Raw genomic sequence first — 430 nt, 5'->3', positions numbered from 1 at the left:
GAAACCGGTGGTCTGTGCCCGAGCCATATTGGTGTCTTGACGATTATGGTGATGTTCTAGACCAGCTCCGTGGAAGAGTTCTCATGTAAGCATTAATCTGCTCTTGGAGTGCATTACATATTAGTTTTGTCCCTTGCAAACAAATATTTAAGTTAAGAGGTAAGTGCAATATCTTTATGGTTTGTAGCAAATGTTTATGTATCATATTTGTTTATGTCTATCCCTATCAACTATCTAAGGACTGTCTTATGGTTGAGGGTGTAACATGTATTTTCTTTGATACTCCCTCCGTAAACTAATATAAGAGCGTTTAGAATACTAAGGTAGTGATCTAAATGCTCTTATATTAGTTTACAAAGGGAGTACAAAAGAAGCAGGTCCTCGACACATCCAAAGTGATGCCAAATTCGATAAAAAAAATTGTGATGCT

This window comes from Triticum dicoccoides, chromosome 5B (genome assembly GCF_002162155.2).
Source record: "Triticum dicoccoides isolate Atlit2015 ecotype Zavitan chromosome 5B, WEW_v2.0, whole genome shotgun sequence".
NCBI classification, from domain to species: Eukaryota; Viridiplantae; Streptophyta; class Magnoliopsida; order Poales; family Poaceae; genus Triticum; species Triticum dicoccoides.
This window is presented reverse-complemented; position numbering follows the sequence as displayed.